The sequence below is a fragment of the Bufo bufo genome, chromosome 6 (assembly GCF_905171765.1).
Source record: "Bufo bufo chromosome 6, aBufBuf1.1, whole genome shotgun sequence".
Lineage (NCBI taxonomy): Eukaryota > Metazoa > Chordata > Amphibia > Anura > Bufonidae > Bufo > Bufo bufo.
In genome coordinates, this window is record NC_053394.1 from 405,505,216 (window position 1) to 405,526,984 (window position 21,769).

Here is a 21,769-nt window from a genome sequence, read left to right on the forward strand (position 1 = left end):
TAATTTATTTTTTTAATACGGATGCTATCAGTTTTGTGTGGAAAAAAAAAAAGAATAACAATCGACATCTCCTAGCAACCATCTGTGAAAGGGACCTAAAGGGAATCTGTCAGCTAATCTAACTATATATAACCCAAGCTCAGGTTATATAGTGCTGCCTAACGCAATGAAAAACATACCATTGTTCGTTTTATGTGTACTTTTGAAGTGCAGAAAAGGACACATTTTGGAAATCTAGTATGTTTGTAGTAACTGTTTTGTGCAGTAATATTTACACTTTTTTAACCACTACCCGACTGCCCATTGACTATAAACGTTCCGGCTTAATCTCTGAATGGATGCTCTGGAACGTCCATTCAGAGATTGCAGCTGCTCAGCTGGGGGCCCGCTGTCAGTGACATCAGGGCTCCCCAGAGAGAAGCCAGGGACCGTTCCTGTGTGTCCCTGCCTTCTAGATCGCTGCATACACAGCGCTAAATGAGCATTGTGTATACAGATCAGGAAGCACGATGCGCTTCTTGCTCCGGCCTGGGCGGTCATGTGGCCGTGGAAGTGCAGGAGTTACCGGGTCTTCCATAGACCATGATCAGCCCGGCAGTGAGGCTGTACAGCATAGTATACTGCTGTAAAGCTTCTCTGGGGGGTTGTATTCCCCCTATGTCAGCCCCAGTTACAGGAGAAATCAATAGTAAAAAAAAAAAAAAAACGAATGCTAAATGTCCCCCAAAAGTCTTGTATGACCAAAGTGAAAAATAAAAAAGTTTTATAAAAAAAAAAATACATGTAAATTTTTTTCCCTTTTCCCCAATTAAGTAATTAAAAAATTGTTAAAAATAGAAAACAAATATACATATTTGGAATCTCCAGGTCTGTAACAACCAATTCTATAAAAATATCACGTGATCTTTACCATCAGGTGAACAGTGTAAAAAAATAAAAAAATAAATAATAAGTAAAAATGATGCCCAAAACAGCTATAAAGGACATATGGTGAATGTTAATTAATAAGTATAATATAATAAGGTATTACTATCTTTCTTAAAGGGTTTGTCTGAGTTATTTTATTCTGTGTAAGTTTCTAACTGATCAAATGTAAAGGATTTTCAATTCACTTCCGTCATCTGTAGATCATGTGATATTTTTATAGAGCTAGTTGTTAAGAATGCAGCGTTACCTAATATGTTTGTTATTTTGTTTATTTCAGTTTTACACAATAAAAAGCATTTTTGAAAAAAAAATTGTTTTTGTGTCTCCTTTTTCTGAAAGCCATGTTTTTTTTTTTTTTACTTTTCTGCCAATCGTCTTGCTTAGGGTCTCGTTTTTTTTGTGGGAAGAGTTGACATTTGTATTGGTACCATATGGTACATATGATTTTTTTGATCGTTCAGTACTACACTTTTTTTGGTGCAAGGTGACCAAAGAATTGCTGTTTTTATTTTATCGTATTTTTTTTTTACTATGGCATCCCTATTCACTTTTATGGGACAGCTCCTTCCTGTGCACTTGAACAGACAGAGCTGTCTCACAGAAGTGAATGGGGACACCATATTTGTAATTACACCTGCTCACCATTGCAATTGCTCCGTCCAGTAGGTAAACAAAGCAGAGACGGCTGCTTTCTGTTCAAACAACTGACTCTGACTCGCGCCACCCCCGCCTGATCTGATATTGATGACCTATCCTGAGGATATGTTATTAATAGTAAAAAGCTGACAACCCCTTTAACCCTTTAAAGTGAAATAAAGTAAGGGATTGATGACTTTGTGTAGGGGAAAAGGAAAATGTCCACAAATATCCAGACTCTAAAGTACCCCTGCTCCACGGTATTACATACAGTGTATGTCATTCTGTCCTTAATCCCAGGCCCAGCCATCACTGGCTCGTGTATTTTTGACTATATCATTTAGCATGCAAATGCACAGTGCATCTGAAACTCATTCTGACTTTGACCGGTGAGGAACATCTGTCGTTAAAATCAAACATCATTGGAGTTTGTCATCCACTTAGCTTAGGCTACTTTAACACTAGTGTTTTGGCTTTCCGTTTGTGAGATCCATCTAGGGCTCTCACAAGCGGTCCAAAACGGATCAGTTTTGCCCTAACGCATTCTGAATGGAAAAGGATCCGCTCAGAATGCATCAGTTTGCCTCCGATCAGTCACCATTCCGCTCTTGAGGTGGACACCAAAACGCTGCCTGCAGCGTTTTGCTGTCCGCCTGACGAAGCGGAGCCAAACGGATCCGTCCTGGCACACAATGTAAGTCAATGGGGACGATTCCACTTTCTCTGGCACAATAGAAAACGGATCCGTCCCTTATTGACTTTCAATGGTCTTCAAGACGGGTCCGTCATGGCTATAGAAGACTTAATACAACCGGATCTGTTCATGACAGATGCATGCGGTTGTATTATTGGAACGGAAGTCTGTTTGCAAATCCATGATGGATACGCAAAAAACGCTGGTGTGAATGTAGCCTTATTTTTTTTTTATATCACTCCTTGTTTGTCTGCTAACAGGTCTTGAACCCAGAAGTGTAAGACAAAGAACTTACTATTGAGCCAAATGCTCTTGCACGAAAACATTTTTTTTCCATTGACTTTCCGTTTTTTGCGTTTCGTTTACGGAACCATTCATTTTAATAGATCCTCAAAAAAACTGAAGGTACTCCGTTTGCCTTCCAATTCCATATTTCAGTTTTTCCTTTCCGTTCAAAGATAGAACATGTCCTATTATTGTCCGCATTACGGACAAGGATAGTACTGTTCTATCAGGGGCCAGCTGTTCAGTTCCACAAAAAACGGAATGCACACGGACGTCATCCGTATTTTTTGCGGATTCGTCTTTTGCGGACCGCAAAATACTGAAAAAGCCATACGGTCGTGTGCGAGAAACCGTAATGAGAGGTGATTGTCTACGTTATTTAATTAGTATGTAGCTAGTAAACTTGTTCTCACCTTTTTACAAAGCAATACCAAAATGACCCTCTTAGTGGGTGATGAGCGTATTTACACAAATATATCCTATTTATACATAGTCATAGTAGACTGAATATCACCCTATTTTCCACTCACTAACTAAATATAAAACTTAGCTTTTATTTTATCACATTTATTAGAATCTCACTTGAGGTATGAGTGTAACATTTTAAATATTGCAGTGGGGCTCTCAGTATTATCGGCATGTAGATTAGGGAAGTATATGTCTACTGGCTATGAGCTCAGCAGTGACATTATCAGTCTCTCTTAGTTGGGTAACTACCAGTATATAATCAACAATCTTCCTGCCTAACTGTGCTCCTACTGCGTTCTCTAAAAACACAACTTAAACCCTGCCCCCCAACATGTTTTACCGAAAAACCGACGTCCTCAGGGGAACCGGGCAGGAGAACGGAAAGGCTGAACGCTGATGTGAACTCAGCCTTACCGCACCTGTGTTTTTTGTTTAACCTCAAACATCCATATGGATACATAGTTGATATTTTGAGATGCTTCATCTCAATAAGGGTACTTTCACACTTGCGGCAAGGGAATCCGGCAGTCAGTTCCGTAGCCGGAACTGCCTGCAGGATCGGTCAAAAGTATGCAAACTGATGGTATTTGTCAGACGGATCAGGATCCTGGTCCACCTGACAAATGCATTGAAATGCTGGATCCGTCTCTCCGGTGTCATCTGGAAAAACAGATCCGGCATTATTTTTTTTTCGCATTTTTGCTGGAACAATGCATTTCAATGGGAATAAATGCCGGCATTGTGGCAAGTGTTCCAGAATTTCGTCTGGAGATAAAACTGCAGCATGCTGCGGTATTATCTCTGTCCTGAAAAGGCAAAAAGACTGAACTGAAGACATCCTGATGCATCCTAAACAGATTGCTCTCCATTCAGAATGCATTAGGATAATTCTGATCAGTTCTTTTCCGGTATTGAGCCCCTAGGACAGAACTCAATGCCGGAAAAGAATACCGCTAGTGTGAAAGTACCCTTAGATGGCACTAATTTACCACTTTGCAATATTATTCCTCTTGATATATGGCGATCTATTTTGGGTATTAGTCGGGGAGGTTTGGGAAAGAGAGAAGGAGGCATCTAAGAGGATGCCAGAGCTACCCTATGTTTTTCTGTACATCGAATATAGGTCAACAGGATCAGTTTGTGCTTATTGTCAATTCACTATACTCTTCTCACCTATACTGGCTCTGCTATCCTGTTATGAGATATTAACTATCTCTTGTGTTATTCCATATTATTTTCTTTTTGATTTCCTTCATTAGTGGGCCCATAGATAGCTTTTCTCCATTGTCTTAGTGAATAGTAATCTTTAGGACATCTTTTGATATATCCATCTAATACTAGTTTTTTGTTATGTGCTTTTATTATCATTCCCACGTTCTATGCTTTTCTTTCACTTTTATATGTTTTAATTTAGAGCTCTCAGATATCTCTGTCACCAGGCCAGCATGATTCAGGGGTCCCAGATACCTCTATCATCAAACCGGCATAATTTCATAATAGCACAAAACAACAAAGTTCAGGCTTCACACAGCCTAGTGGTCAGCCAGTCACCAAGCTCTAACCACACAGATCAGCTCTCAAGGCATAACTCCTCCAGACTGACAGCCTGGAATTTCTTTTACTCCCCACTTATGATCCCAGCATCCTACAGCTGGCAACCCCTAGGCCAGGGAATACCTGTAATGAAAGGGTGTGGACTGGGAGTTCTCTTTGCCAATCCTACCTCTCAGTCCAAAGAAAATCCAGCCCATGACATCTAAATAAAACAATTCCAGCAAACTAGCTTTGCTGAAATAAGTGCAGCTTTCTGGATTCCATCTACCTCACCCAGCTGAGGAACCTGAGTGAGATATACACACCTTCCACCACTTTACTGTTGGTCTAACATATGGAGGGTGGAGTTCCAACGGGTGGAAACGTTGCATACCAGCTAATGTTGGGGAACCCTATTCTGCCTTTGCAGCTCAAGGAGGGTGTGCTTTGCAGTGTAAGAGTGGCTGAAGTGCATGCATAGTTTCCTGGCCATTTTTAGGATGTCTTGCAGATGGGTGGAAGACTTCAGGAACTGCTTTATAACCAGATTAAACACGTTCGCCATGTAGGGCGAATGGCTCAGCCCTCCTTGATGCAGCGCCAACACATCGTTCTTCCCGTTGTTAGTGACCATGGTTCTGATTTTCAGTTGGTGAGAAAACAGCCAGGATTCGATTTCTTGATGAAGGACAGGGAGCAGTTCCTCCTTTGTGTGACTCCGTTCACCCAGGCAAACCAGTTGCAGAACAGCGTGACAACGCCGCGCTCTGTACCAGTGGTATGCTGCAGGAGCACTCAGAATTGTGCCTGCAGTGGAGGCTAAGGACAAGGTGGATGTCACACTCTAGTGTAGGAGGGAAACCCCCACACCAAACATAGGAGGGAAAGGGAAAAGGAAATAAGGCCTGAGAACTAGGGAAGGAAAATGGACACCTCCTAGTGAAAAACCTAATCAAAGCCCTGACTGACTACCAGTATGAACAGACCCCAGAGGTAGGTGAATTCATACACAGAAATACCTAAAGTCCTATCTAAGCCTAAAGGACCCTGGTACTAATGACAGGAATGAGACATCCTGTTCTTTCAAAAGGAAGGATGAATGGGAGTGGGAGGGAAAGGTAACACTTAACTTCCAAGAAGCTATAGGAGCACCAGGAACTCAGCCGAGATCCAAACATCAGCTATCCATAGGTCCAACTGAAGCTATAAACTGCACAGCATTGTGGGAGACATCTATAAATAGGGAAGCTTAAATGACCACAATAGCAACACCTGGAAGTTAAGGGTGTGGCCAGTACCAGAGACCACACAGACGCCTATTGATTCACAAGGTAAACATGTCAAACAAAACCATGTGTTGCCAGTCTCAAAGATCTCCTGCCGCTCACTGTCACGGGTACGTCCGTATGTCTCAGAATGTCCGTGACAGTAGCCCCCCCTACCTTCGATGAGTGACCTCCGGGCACCCAGGACCGACCTTATCCGGGTGAGATCTGTGAAAAGCTTTCGCTAAACAACTAGCATTCATGTCAGATGCCGGTACCCACATCCTCTCCTCAGGTCCATAACCCTTCCAGTGAACAAGATACTGAAGAGACCTACGGAGAGCTCGAGAGTCAATTATTTGGGCGATCTTGGGCCAAACTACCGTACACCATGACAGGAGCGGGTGGCAAGGAAGACGGCTACAAAGGTTCACAAAGATTTATGAAACACATTATGTATTTTCAAAACCTGAGGAAGTTTAAGACGAAAAGCTACAGGATTAATAATGGCCGTGATCTTATATGGACCAATAAACCTTGGACCCAACTTTCAAGGAGGTACCTTCAGCTTAAAGGGGTTCTGCACTTTCATTTAACTGATGATCTATCCTCTGGATAGATCATCAGCTTCTGATCGGCCGGGGTCCGACACCCAGGACCCCCGCCGATCAGCTGTTTGAGAAGGCAGCGGCGCTCCAGCAGCGCCGCGGCCTTCTCACTGTTTACCGCCGGGCCGCCGGCCCACTGATGTCACGACTAGTATCAACTAGCGTGGGCGCGGCTAAGCTCCATTCAAGTGAACAGAGCTTAGCTCCGCCCACGCTAGTTGATACTAGTCGTGACGTCAGTGGGCCGGCGGCCCGGCGGTAAACAGTGAGAAGGCCGCGGCGCTGCTGGAGCGCTGCTGCCTTCTCAAACAGCTGATCGGCGGGGGTCCTGGGTGTCTGACCCCCGCCGATCAGAAGCTGATGATCTATCCAGAGGATAGATCATCAGTTAAATGAAAGTGCAGAACCCCTTTAATGTTTCTTGTGGACAGCCACACCAAATCACCCACTCTTAGATCTGGACTCTTCATACGTTTCCTGTCAGCCACACGTTTATACGTTCCTCCTCAGGAATACCAGAAGTATCTGAACCAGAAAAAAGTGCCAAACTGTGGGTGAAACCCATATGCCCCAAAAAACTGCGACTTACAGTGCTGCCCATAATTATGCATACCCCTGGCAAATTTTGACTTAAAGTTACTTTTATTCAACCAGCTAGTAATTTTTTGACGGGAAATGACATAGGTGTCTCCCAAAAGTCGATGTACAAGAGGCATTATTGTGAAAAAGAAACATTTCTCAGCTTTTATTTACATTTGAGCAAAGAGTGTCCAGTCCAAATTTATTCATACCCTTCACAAACTATCACAGTCTGTGGGAAAATCAAAAGTTCTATACCATTCCAAATAGTCCAAGCTGTTCTAAAGCATCCTAATTACCCTGATTAATTGGGAACAGCTGTTTTAATCAACTCAACAGGTGAAACACAGCAGCTCTCTGCAGTTGGTTTGTGGACAGTCATGGCTAAGACAAAGGAGCTCAGTGAGGACCTGCTGCTGCGCATTGTGGCTGCTCACAAGTCAGGAAAGGGCTACAAGGCCATTTCTAAATGTTTTCAAGTTCCAGTGGCTACAGTGCAAAGTATTATTAAAAAATACAAGATGTACCGCACTGTGGAAAATCTCAGAGGACGTGGTCGGAAGCCAAAAGTGACACCTGTGATAGCCAGGAGGATAGTTAGAGAGGGGAAAAAGAATCCAAGGATCACCACCAAGGCCATCCTGGTGAATCTGGGCTCTGCTGGTGGCAATGTCTCAAGGCAGACAATCCGATGGACACTGCACACTGCTGGGTTCCAAGGATGCCGACCAAGGAGGACGCACCTTTTCCAGATAAGGCACACAAAAGCTTGCTTGGCATTTGCAAAAGCTCATCTGGACAAAGAAGAAGACTTCTGGTCTTCTGTGTTATGGTCAGATGAAACAAATATTTAATTGTTTGGTCACAATGATGTTTCCTTCATTTGGCGTAAACAAGGAGAAGCCTTCAACCCAAAGAACACCATCCCCCACTGTCAAACATGGTGGTGGGAACCTAATGCTTTGGGGGTGTTTTTCAGCCAATGGACCAGGGAACCTAATCACAGTAAACAGCACCATGAAAAAAGAGCAATACATGAGGATTCTCAACTACATCAGGCAGTCTGCAGAGAAACTTGGCCTTGGGCACCAGTGGACATTTCAGCATGACCCAAAACACACAGCAAAAGTGGTGAATAAATGGTTATCAGACATCAACATTAATGTTTTGGAGTGGCCCAGCCTCTTGAATCCAATTGAGAATCTGTGGAGGGAGCTAAAGATCAGGGTGGTGGCAAGAAGACCCTCCAACCTGAAAGATTTGGAGCTCATTGCTAAAGATGAATGGGCAAAAATACCTGTGGAGACATGCAAAAAGCTGGTCTGCAATTATAGGAAGCGTTTGATTGCTGTAATAGCCAATAAAGGCTTTTCTATTGATTATTGAGAAGGGTATGAATAATTTTGGACTGGACACTTTTTGTTAAAATGTAAATAAAAGCTGAGAAATGTTTTTTTTCCCACAATAATGCCTGTTGTACATCGTCTTGTTATCTTTTGGGAGACACCTATGTCATTTCCCGTTACTTGCTGGTTGAATAAAAGTAACTTTATGTCAAAATTTGCCTGGGGTATGAATAAATATTGGCAGCACTGTACCAGTGGACTCCTATCTACGATTATTTATGGCAAACTCTGCCAAAGACAAAAACGAGGACAACTGCTCCTGGTTCTCAGAGACAAAACATCTTAAGTAAGTCTCTAGGCTCTGATTAGTGCACTCCGTCCCCAGCCGAGTACGGAACACCTTCCAGAATCTGGACACAAACTGAGTCCCACGATCCGAAACCACATCAGAGGGAATGCCATGGAGTTTCACAATGTTATCAACAAACACTTGAGCAAGTGTTTTAGCATTAGGTAGGCCAGACAACGCTATAAAGTGCACCATTTTACTGAAACGATCAACCACCACCAAAATAACTGTCTTTCCTAACAAATTAGGCAGATCAGTGATAAAATTCATAGATAAATGAGTCCATGGTCTGGATGGGATAGGCAACAAAAGAAGGGATCCAGAAGGCCGAGTATGTGTGCACAGACACTACAGGCCGACACATAGTCCTCAACACACTTATGCAACTCCGGCCACCAGAATCTACAAGAGATGAGGTTGGCAGTAGATCTCCTCCCAGGGTGTCTTGTAAGCACCGTACAGTGATGTTCCTCAAACACCTTGTAGCGCAATTCCGATGGCACAAACAATTTCCCAGAGGGGCAAGGATCCGGTGCGTCTCCCTGGGCCTCTAACACCTTCACCTCTCGGTCAGGGTATAGGGCGGATATCACTACCCTGTCCGATAGAATAGGACTCGGATTTTCAAAATCACCACCTCCAGGAAAACTGCGTGGCAAGGAATCTGCCTTGACGTTCTTAACCCCAGGACAATAACTGACAGTGAAATTGAATCTGGTGAAAAACAAAAACCATCTGGCCTGCCTTGTGTTCAATTGTTTAGCTGACTTCAGGTAAGCTAGGTTTTTGTGATCTGTGAACACCGTGATCGGATGAATCGCCCCTTCCAAACAATGACACCATTCCTCGAAAGCCAACTTAATAGCCAGTAACTTTCTGTTACCCACATCGTAATTTCTCTCTGCGGAAGAGAGTTTTTAGAGAAAAAGGCACATGGACGCCATTTACCAAGTGACAGGCCTTGCGATAAAACTGCTCCTACTCCCACCTCGGACACGTCCACTTCCACAATGAAAGTTTGTGATACATCACATTATTATGATACATGATACATCATTGGCTGCACCAATATAGGGGCAGAAGAGAAGCACTCCTTAACCGCAGAAAAAGCTTGCAACGCTGATTCAGACCACACTGAGAAATCCGTCCCTTTCTTAGTCATGTCAGTGAAGGGTTTTACTATTGTCGAATAGTTCTGAATACATTTTCGGTAATAATTGGTGAACCCCAAAAACCGCATAAGAGCCTTCAGATTTTCAGGTCGATTCCAGTCTAATACAGCATGGACTTTTTCCGGATCCATTTGAAAACTCGAAGACGACAACAGGTATCCCAAAAATTGCACCTCATGTACAGCAAAAACACACTTCTCTAATTTTGCGTACAATTTATTATCTCTTCGGATCTGTAACACCTGTCTAACGTTATCCTGATGTATCTCCTGGAGAATAAACTAGTATGTCATCGAAATACAATTCTACAAACCTCACCACCAGGTAATGAAAAATGTTCACAAGATGCTGGAAAACCGCAGGAGCATTGGTCAACCCAATCTCAATTGGTCAACTCATCTCTAGCTTGTAGTGTAACTTCATTCAATTTTTTTTTTACTTGTAGGGGAAGTGTTGTGATTATTTTTACAATATACTTTATTTGGTGATTTTATATCTTCTCTTTACAAAACTGCCTCTACATTTGTCCCTAAAGTGTTCTGCACAGCATAGTACTGAACACTGAAGACGCTCCCTCTTATACATCGTTATAAGTGATCTTATATACAATATATTTATTGGTCTGTCTCCCTAATATCTCCACACTGCTCGATCTGCTCGATATTCCCCAATCAGTGGCTCATTAGTTAGTGAGCGCGCCAGTGATACAGAACACACATACACTGTCAGCGGTCGGTCTAATTTTCTGTTGCAGAAATTTTCTCCCAAAAAATCTGCCGTATAGTCCCAGAAATCTGGTGATAAAATGTATTGGGCAGGGGCATTGCTAGGCTCTAAAAAGATCCGTGGCCCAAGCCCCAATGAATATGGCCCAATTCGACCCTCCCCCCCACACACACATTTTACTGTATTTGCTATACAGCAGCACATACCTTTCACATCCAGGGCCTCCCAGGTGACGTTTTCTCTGATGTAGAACTTATCATCTTCTCCATTCGGTCCGGACAACTTCTTTCAGCCGCGCCTCGTCTCTGCAGAGTTTGACACACAGATATATTAGGTTCCTCACTTTTCTATCATCATCCCCCAACCTGGAGTCACAACAGTGTTATCCTGCTGCTTGCTGTGCTCCCCAATACCTCCAAATAATATCTTGAAGAAAAATGAGTGGCATACAGATAGTTCCCCCCATAGTAATAGTGCTCCTCAAATTCCCACCAATAGTAATTCCCTTCTAGAATGCTCTCATTAACCCCTTTACGCCCAGCGCCATACATATACGGCGCTGGGCGGGTGTTTAAAGATAGCGCCCACTCCTGCCCACTGCGGACGCCATAGCAGTCTTTTAGCAGACACCCGCGGCTCATGTCCGCAACTGGCAGTAATGCCGATCGCAGACATTTAACCCCTCTGATGACGTGGTCAATCCTGGCCACGGCATCTGAGTGCGCTGAAACCGAAAGTGCGGACTTTCGGTGGTGCTCCGGCTCCCCTGTGTGGCGATCGGAGGAGCCGGAGCATGTATGAATGACACAAGGCTGCTGCATAGTATTTCCTATAATAGGGCTCCATAGGAAACTAGTAAAATCATCATAGATTCCAATACAGGTGCATTGGAATATATGATAATAGCAATTAGATGATTGATTGTTATAGTTCCCTATGGGAACTATAAAAAAGTGTAAAAAAATTAAAAATCACATCATGGGTGTCGGGATGTGCGAAAACTCCCATAGTATAAAAATATATTGCCCATACGGCAAACAGCAAAACGGAAAAAAACATTTAAATGGCTGATTCTCCGTTTTTGGTCTCTTCATTTTCTACAAAAAATTAAATGAGAAGTGATCAAAAAGTCATACACACCCCAATGGTATCAATGAAAAGTTCAGATCGCCCCGCAAAAAATGAGCCCCTAAAATTATAGGGATCAATATATGGCGACAAAAAAATAAAACAGATTTTTTTCCCACTTTATAATTCATCAATTTATCACTCTTAAACGCAAGAAAAACTATACATATAAGGTATCGCCAGATTCGTACTGACCTGTAGAATAAAAGTAACTGGTCAGTTTTATCGCACATTGAACGTCGTAAATAAAAAAAAACGTAAAACTGTGGTGGAATTGCTTTTTTATTAGAAATTTCACCCCATTTGGAATTTTTTTCTCTCTTCCCACTACATCATATGCAATATTAAATGGTGGCGTTGGAAAGCCCAACTTGTCCTGAAAAAAACAAGCCCCATATTTCTATGTGAAAACTCAGGGTTTGAAAGGGTTAATAATACTGCCCCCTACAGTGCCCCCAACAGTGATAATGCTCTACAAGAGTGCCTCCATTAGAAGAGCCCTCCAGTATTAATAATGCCCTTACAGAGCCCCCAGTAGAAATAAGGCCCCCTTATTGTTCCCCTAATGGTAAGAAAGCTCTCTACAGACCCCTCAGTAGTAATAAGGCCCCCCATAGTGCTCTTAGTAGAAATAAGGCAGATCTATAAGTCACTCCTATAGAGTGCCCAGTAGTAATAAGATACTATACGCCTATAATGTCCCCTGGATTTAAAATGCCCCTACAGTGCCCCCGGTTTATAAATATATTGCCCCTGTTATAATGCTCACCCTGAAGTGCCCATAGTATTTATATTGCCCCCTACTGTTATAATGCTTTCCCTGAAGTGCCCCCAGTATTTATATTCCTCCCTTTAGTGCCCTCAGAAATTATAATTCCTCAGCCCCTCCACGATACATGTAAATAACACTATTTTTCTCCCTCCGCCGTAGAGTCCCATGTAAATAACATCACTTCCCTCCCTTTAGCCCCTCCAATATACAGTCCCATGTAAATAACATCAACCCCTCCCCAGTCGCCTTCAACATACAGTCCAATGTAAATAATATCACCCCTTCCCTAGCCGCCTCCAATATGCAATCCCATGTGAACAACATCACCACCTCAACATTCAGTCCCATTTAAATAACATCACTCCCTCCCATAGTCGCTATCAACATACAGTCCCATGTAAATAACATTACTCTCTCCCCCAGCTGCCTTCAACATTTAGTCCCATGTAAATAACATCGCCCCCTCAACATTTAGTCCCATGTAAATAACATCACTCCCTCCAACAGGCGCCATCAACATACAGTCCCATGGAAATAATATCACTCCCTCCCCAGCCGCCTTCAACATGGAGTCCCATGTAAATAACATCGCTCACTCACCATTCAGTCCCAAGTAAATAACATCACTCCCTTCCACAGCTGCCTTCAACATACAGTCCCATGTAAATAACATCACCCCCTCAACATACAGTCCCATGTAAATAACATCCCTCCCTTCTGCCCTAACCTACAGTCCCAGTTAAATAACTCCCCGAATTTCTCTGCCTCTCACACTGAGAATCTCTCCCTTCACTTACCTCTCCTCATGTAGCAGAACTCACCACAGCTTCTTCCTCAGGGCTTCTCTTCACTGATGAGCTGCAGTCCTCTCCTGCACTGGTCACATGATGGTGACATCATCGCAGGTCCTCAACAACTGCCTTCAGCACTGATCACATGACTATGATGTCATCACAGGTCCTTCAGCTATTCCAGTGCATTAACCCCTTAGTGACCAAGCCTTTTTGTTTTTCTTCCTCTTTCATCGTCGCGTTCCAAGAGCTATAACCTTTTTATTGTTCCATCTACATAGCTTTATGAAGGCTTGTTTCTTGTGGGACAAGTTGTAGATTTTAATGGCGCCATTTTGTGGTGCACATAACTTTCTGATTAACTTTTATTATTTTATTGTGAGAGGGCTTGATTTTTGCGGGACGACTTGTATTTTTCATTGGCATAATTTTGGAGTAAATGGCGCTTTTTGATTGCTTGTTATTAAGTTTTTTCCGTGGCAACCAAGAATAAATTAGCAATTCTGTCTTTTTTTTTTTTTTTTACGGCGTTCACCATAGGGGATAATTTATGTGATATTCATGTAGTCCGGGTCGTTACGGACACGGCAATACCAAACATATGAGGAATATTTTTTTTATGCAATTTTTTTCATTGAAAAGCGTATTTTTTATTTATGGAATTTTTTATTTATTTAATAAATGTGTTTTTTTTCCCCTTTTTTTACCACTTAATAGTCCCACAAGGGGACTATAACAGACAGTATTTTGATTGCTTTTAAAATGCAGTGCATTATCCCTATAATGCATTACATTTTAATAGCAATGCTATTCTAACATTGACCAGCAGGCTGCGACAGAGAGACGCAGCCTGCTGGAAAATTACTACATCGGAAGCCAGGTAGGCTTCACACACATCACCACCCCGCGATCGCATTTGCGGGATGCTGATGGGATACAGAGGGAGTCCACTCCCTCTGTCAGCACTTTACATGCGGCGTGCGCCATTGCGCGCGGCATGTAAAGTCTTAAACAGCCCGGATCGGCACTCCTGCAGGGCCCCGACACTCATGTGAGAGCAAGATCTGCGCTCCCTGTGCAGCGCTTAGACTGGGCTATCGTAAAAAAGCGGCGGCCCAACCTAAGGCCCCTTAGTGACCACCGTGAAAACACGTATGGGTGATCACTAAGGGGTAAAAGGGGTTGTCTCACTTCAGCAAATAGCATTTATTATGTAGAGGAAGTTAATACAATAATGTATAATGTATTGGTATTATCCATATTGCTTCCTTTGCTTGCCAGATTCATTTTTCCATCACATTATACACTGCTCGTTTCCATGGTTACGACCACCCTGCAATCCATTAGTGGTGGTTATGATTGCACACCATCAAAAAAAACACTAGCCTATGTGCGCTACCAAGGTCCCGGACACTAAATAGACTGATGCTTTTTCCTATAGTGTGCAAGCACGGCCATCACTGATGGATTTAAGGGTGGTAATAACCATGGAAACGTGCAGTGTATAATGTGATGGAAAAATTAATCCAGCTAGTAAAGGACGCAATATGGATAATAACAATACATTAGTAAGTGGCTTGTATTTACTTCCTCTAGATAATAAATGCTATTTGCTGAAGTGAGACAAACCCTTTAAAGAGGACCTTTTGTCAGTTTTAGTTATATAAGTTAAATATCTCTACTTGCTGAGGCTGCCAACCTGTTTTTTTTCCCTTAAAACAGCGCTCGTACGCCGCGCTGTGCTCCTGGTATTTTCCCTGCTTAGTATGCTAATATTGAGCATCGGAACAGGGAGGAGGAGACGCTGTGATTGGATCGCGCAAAGCCAGGGAGAAGGAGACGCCCATTGAGAAACCCTGAGGCCCAGGCCCCGAATGTTTTAACCCAGCAATGCCCCTGGTATTGGGGTCACAGGAGAAGTGGAGGGGGGACGGTACTGGTGACAGTTATACAAGCAGTGAGGTGGTCAGGGGGCGCCTCAGGGCCAATGTATGAGGTGGATTGGTGTCACTGAGGGGGGACAGTCACAATGAAGGGGGCACCTTAGGGGCACTGGGACAGCGAGGGGTTAATCTTACAGAGGAGCAGCAGCGGTCCTATTCACCACAGGGACAGATGTCCATTCTCCAGCTCTGATCTCACACTTCTGAGGTGATTACAGTCACTGACTGGAGTGTGTTCCTGGGTTTAACGCTACAAATGCTGTGATTGGTCAGTCTGTATTCACCAGCCAATCACAGTGATTAGTCTCCTGCCCTGAAACAAAATGGTCAGCTGTCATCACTGTGCGATCAGACATGACTACCGTCTCCGTGAGGTAATAGTTAGGGATGAGCGAAACGACTTTAGATGAAACATCCGAAGTCAATTCGCATAAAACTTTGTTCTAATACTGTACAGAGCATGAGCTCCGTACAGTATTAGAATGTATTGGCTCTGATGAGCCGAAGTTATTGCTTCGCGAAGTCTATTGAGACTTTGCGTAATAACTTCATAAATTAATTTGTACTGTAAAAAAACATTTCACGAAGAGTTCTTGTGAGACTTCACAAAGCAATAACTTCGGCTCATCGGAGCCAATACATTGTAATACTGCTGGATGTGAGCGCCGAAATATTACATCCCAGGTCCTTAAGGGGTTAAAGGGAAATCACATTTATGGCAGAAAGATGTGACTTTTTGTCAAAAAGTCGCATTTACGAAAAGAAAAACAACTTGTCTTGGGAACAAGTGATAGGTAAGTATTAAAACAGGAGGCGTTTATTTCTATCTAATATAAATGAGCTAAACAACAGGGTTCATCACATCCCAAGTCTGAGACAAAAGTCGCAATTTACCAGTGGAAATGTCGCTAATATACGTCTTGATTTTTAATAGTATCTGTTTATTAAATTTTAAAAGAGAAAAACAAACCTTTCAAGATATAGCAGTACACAGATAATCATAATGCATAAGTAATCTAGTGGTTTCCACTGAGCAAAGACCATGTCCTTATTCAGAATTAAATGTACAGGTAGTTTCTGTCCGAAAAGAAATTAGTGGTGAAACCTCAAAAGCAAATGCACAATGTTCCATCACAGTCACACGGACACACATTCAAACCAAACAGTCAGTCACTCCCCCACGGGACCAACTCAATCAAGGTGTTACTGTTTGTGCATTAATCCAAGGATCCCATATTTTAAGGAAACGGTCAGGGGTTCCCCTATGTTCGTAAACAAGCTTGTAGAGCCCTAGATCAGAATTGATTAATTGTATCCAGTATTGTTTGGTGGTTATTTTAGGGTTCTTCCAGTTCAGAAGGATAGCTTTCCTTGCATAGTATAGTTTCCTACCATATTTTGTGGGGATAGCATCATTGACTATTCCCAACGGGCTCGTCTTTGGCGTGTAAATCTCAGGAAATCCTAGTTTTGTGTTTATGTAGGCATGTATCTCTACCCAAAAGTTCTGGATAATCGGACATTGCCACACCATGTGAAAGAATTAACCATCATCACATCCGCAGCGTGTGCACTGAGGGCTAGCCAGTCTGCACATCTTAAATAATCTACCAGGTGTATAGTACACTCTATGTAACCATTTCAACTGTATAAGTTGATCCACCACATCTCGTCTCCATTTGCCAAAAGATTTATCCATCGGAGAATCTTGCTCAACCATTAGTGCTACATACAAAGTGGATACTGGTTTATCTAATTGAGCCCTTCTTATTACCGCCTCTACCGAGTTACATTCCAACCTCAGTGGACCGTTACCGAACTGTGCACTATAGGCCTGCCTGAGCTGGAGGTATCTGTACAGAGAGTGCTGGGGTAATTTGAATTCTTGCTTCAGACTATTGAAGGATCTGAATAAACCATTATCATAGAGTTGTGTGAGATACCGCAAACCTCTCTGAGGCCAAAATTCTAAATCTGTCAGAGAAAATAGTTCAGGCAGAACCTTGTTCCTCCATAACGGCACATACGGTGACCATCTCTCTCCACCATCTTGAACTGTGTGCACACTGACCCACTTAACCCAGATTGCCATCGTGGCAGCCATAGTAGAAGTAAAATGATGTGCTGCATAAGTCCCTTTCCTATATAATAAGTTTGTGAGAGCTTCATATGACCCAACTAGAGCAGCTTCCAATACTAACGCGGGGTTGCTTGTATCTGCTCTGATCCACCATGCCACATAACTCAGCTGTACCGCCTCATAATAGAGAGATTCGGCAGCGCCAAGCCCCCTTGCCCATAAGGTTCCTGAAGGGTTTGTCTCGCCATCCTAGGACACATTTTTCTGCCACAGAAATAGGGTAAACATCCTGTCCATAAGAACAAAATGTCTCTTTGGCAGTGCCAATGGTGCCGCCCTATATAGATATACAATTTTTGGTAAAAGGATCATTTTTATGATATATTATTAACCCGACCAATCAGGGTCAGTGTTAGGTTTTCCCATGCCTCAATTTTCCTAGTGATATATGTCATTGTGGGGACTACTTTTGGTTGGTAGAACTTTGCGGCTTTTCTATGTAGAAAAATCCCCAAATACTTGAACTGTTTTACTACTTTGAGCTTAGACTGCAATGAAATATGAATGGGATCGAAATCATCTATAAAGCAGAGGCTCGACTTAGCCTAATTTACCCGTAAACCAGAGAAATTTCACCAAATATACCAGCATATCGTCTGCAAATAGGGAGAGTTTCTAAGTTATTCCCGCCACTTCCCAATCTTCTATAGCTAAGTTGGACGAGATAAGTAGTGACAAAGGCTCCATTATCAATGCAAAAAGTAGGGGGGAAAGAGGGCAACCCTGCCTGGTGCCCCTTCCATGGGGAAAGGGATCAGAGACATACCCATTTACCTTGACCCTGGCTGTTGGAGTTTTATAGAGTATTTGCAACCATCGTAGGAAACTCTGCGGGAAACACATTCATTTAAGCGTAGCCCACATAAAGTCCCACTCCACTGAGTCAAACGCTTTTTCATTATCTAATGACGCCAGGACTCTCATGCCCCTATTATCATGTTGAACCTGAAGATTGGTATATAGGTGTCTCGAGTTTATATCCGTGGTTCTCCCTGGCATAAACCCTGACTGGTCTACTCCCACTACTGAGAAGATCACCTCCCTCAGTCTCAGTGCCAGTACCTTAGCTAAAATTTTAGCATCTCGGTTCAGGAGTGAGATAGGCCTGTAAGAGCTACACTGATCCGGCAGTCTCCCCGGCTTGTGTATCACCACAATAGTAGCCTCATAGAAGGAAGGGGGTAAAGCTTCTTATTCAAAAGCATGGTCAAAAAGCTTCTGAAGTCTGCTGCTATGTACCTTTGAATGAAGTTTATACCATTCAGCCAGGAAGCCATCCGGACCAGGAGCTTTCCTTGCTATCAGGGATTTGATAGCTAGTTCAATCTCCATATTCGTGATTCGTGCTGCCAAGGCCTCTCCATCCTCCCGTGCAAGAGTGGGGATTGGAATTCTAGCCAGAAATTTGGTTATATCTGTTGTAGTATAAGTAGTTTTAGAGGCATATAAGGAAGAGTAGTAGGAGTAAAATTGACGACACACGTCTCAGGGCTCAATCACAAGTTTATCTTGCTCAGACATAACACCTGTGACCACTGTTTGGGGGGTTTCTGAGCGAGCTAAGTAGGCCAAAGCCCTACCATTCTTATCCCCATCCGAAAAAAATTGTCTGTTTCTGGGCTAAGAGTTTCTTCTGAGTATAATCTGTGAGGTGTAAACAAAAAAGACGCTGCGCCTCCAACCAGTACCCCCTCTTCTCACTACTCGGATCTTTTAGAAATTCTTGCTCCTTATTGGAGACCTCTATCTTCAACCTAGTCTATGTTATGCGCAATTCCCTCATCGCTATTGCTGTACGTCGCTATTGCTTGGATTAATGTTCCCCTCATCACAGATTTGAAGGCATCCATTCCACCAAAGGATCTGAGGACCCCTCATTTTCTGCCCAGTATTGCGTTACATTCTCAGAGTTACTACTCGCCACCGGAAGGACATCCAGCCACATCAGGTTTAGACGTCATCTAGTGGGGGGGGGGGGGGCAAAGGCTGTGATAGAATCAGAAGAAGGGGGGCATGATCCGAAATACCTCTAGGTAAGTACTCACTGGTTCTAATATAGGGTAGTAGATCTCTGCTGACAAAAGCCAAATCTATGCGAGACATAGATCCAGTGGAGTAGCATGAGAACTGTGAGAGGGTAGGAGGAAGTCGTCTCCAAGCTTTTATAAGTCCATGTGCGTCCGCCGAATATGAGAGAGCTCTGTTGTGTGTAGCCTGAGAATGTAGCCTATCTTTGATGGGATCCAGGGTGGCATTATAGTCACCCATAATAATAAGGGGGGTTGCTACAAACATCGCAACTTTACTCATGAGATCTAAGATTTCCCTACAGAATGGATGTGGTATATATAAACCTATAATCAGATATTGCAGCCCTCTAATATTGGCCTGCAATAGTACATATCTGCTGGAGATATCTATTTGGACTGATAATAACTGAAAGGTAAGGCTTTTAGCAATTAAAATTGAGACTCCCCTCGCATAGTTAGAGTAAACCGCATGGTAAATGGACCCCACCCATGGTCGTTTAAGAGCCCAAATTTTCTGACCTCGTAGATGCGTTTCCTGCAGTACCACTATATCAGGGCTATATCCCTTCAAATAGTTGAAGATTAGTGAACGCTTGACCTTGTCATTAAGACCTCTGACATTCCAGGACAGCAACTTAACTGACGCCATACAGCCACCAGATAAATGCAACTGCATCCTTAAGTCCTTCGGAGGAGTCAACATGCATACTCACACACACCGACGCAGACAAACAGAAGCCAAAAACCCATGTCCTCCCCACCCACCCACCCCGCCCAATCCTTCCCAACATGGTTGAGCCTTAGACCCATAACATGAAACAATTAGGTGTCTCACTACCCCGAGCACACTAAGCACGTATCTACTGTACACACCCCTTGTATACACAGTGGTGAATGGAACTATAGAACAACAAGAGAGAAAGAGAAATAGAAAAAACAAAGGAAACTCAACTTCTCCACAAGTATTTCTCCTCTCCCTCAGAATATCATCACCCAGCAACTTTTGTATGAACTTCTCCTCTGTTAGGAAATTAGAGCATAGAGGAATATAGGCACTTAGGAGATATAGGAGAAATTAGAGATTCAAAAAGTCCCCATATAGCTACTGATGAATCCGTATCGAATCCGCGGCGAGGCCTCACATCTGGACGCCTGTCAATCCACTCTGCCGCTGCCTCGGGAGTTTCAAAGAAGTGTACAGTCTCACCATCTTGCATTTGAAGTCTGGAAGGATACATCATGGCGTATTTTATATTTAGATCTCGTAAACGTGCCCAGACCGAATTGTGGAAGTGCGTCCAGGGAGAGCCGAAAACACATCCGTGTTCTGACTAATAAACTCCCTGGCCTCCTGAGCCTGCTTAGAGGAGAGGCTGTGAGCAATTCTTACTGTGGCAGCAGCTTCCCTTGCTTCAGACAGAGGGGCCGAAACCGCTTCCCCTAGAAAACCGGGCTGTCTTCTGTACAGGTTTCCTTATCTTTCCACGAGTAGATTCACATGATACACCTGCTCCGGCTTTCGCCTCCCTGGCTGGTGTACCTTGTAATTTACCTCTCCAATTTTTTCAAGTACCTCGTAGGGCCCCTGCCACCTGGCCAGGAACTTACTGTCCACGGTCGGCACCGGAACCAAAACCCGATAACCCGGGTTAAAGATCCGGACCCGAGCCTGCCGATTATAGATCCGACTCTGGGCTCGCTGAGCGGCCTCCATATACTCCCTGACAAGAGGTAAAACGGTCTCTATCTGCTGTTGCATCTTGGTAACATACTCAAGGACACTTCTATGTGGAGTGGGTTGCTGTTCCCACGTCTCTTTGGCTACATCCGCGAGGTTGTCTGCCATATAGCAATTCGAAGGGTGAGAACTCAGTAGAGGCCTGGGGCACCTCTCACACAGCAAACATTAGATAGGGCAGAAGAAGGTCCCAGTCCTTCCCATCTTTGGACACCACCCTTTTTAACATGGTTTTTAATGTTTTATTAAACCTTTCAACCAGACCGTCTGTTTGCGGATGGTAAATGGACGTCCATAACTGTTTGATATGCAGCAACTTACAGAGCTCCCTCATGACCTTAGACATAAAATGGGTCCCCTGGGCCTACGAGGTCCATCGCGACCCACTCAAACGGTTCCTCGATGATCGGTAGAGGTACCAAGGGACTGCAGAAAAGGTGCTGGGGGCAGGTTGCTTGGCAGGTCGGGCACGACTTACAGAATTTGTCCACCTCTCTAAACACACTGGGCCAGTAAAACCGTTGTAGTATCCAGTCCTGTGTTTTCTGCATTCCCAGATGCCCCCCGAGAACATGTTAGTGGGCTAACTCTAACACGAGTTTGCGATAAGCCTGGGGCACCACTAACTGTTCAATATGT